Source organism: Buceros rhinoceros, unplaced genomic scaffold (assembly GCF_000710305.1).
Source record: "Buceros rhinoceros silvestris isolate BGI_N320 unplaced genomic scaffold, ASM71030v1 scaffold11790, whole genome shotgun sequence".
Classification (NCBI taxonomy): domain Eukaryota; kingdom Metazoa; phylum Chordata; class Aves; order Bucerotiformes; family Bucerotidae; genus Buceros; species Buceros rhinoceros.
In genome coordinates, this window is record NW_010391330.1 from 7,258 (window position 1) to 7,649 (window position 392).

Sequence of the window (392 nt, forward strand, 5' to 3'; positions counted from 1 at the left end):
GGGGGACCCAAAAGGACCCCACCAAGAACTTCAGCCCCTTAAGCTGAAACGCAAGAGATGTCTGCTCTTCCACACTACAAGCACGCTCAGCTCCCCAAGGCGTGCCAGGAGCCTGGAGAGCGAAAAGCCTCACCTGTGGTACCCCAAGCCACCCGGACCCGTGGTTTGTCACGCTGTCTTCCCTGTACAAGCAACGCCTTGTCCTGGCACCCCAAGCACCCCTGGCAGCAGCAGGGTGCGCAAAGTGAACCCAGGTGCAGCCGGATCCAAGCCAACAGTGCGAGACCCCCAAAACCTCACTCCTGCATCTCACAGGATGTTGTGCTGCCCAAGGTGGCCAGAGAGCCTGGCTGGCTTCAGCCCCTCTCACATCCCACCCACCGCTCACCCCA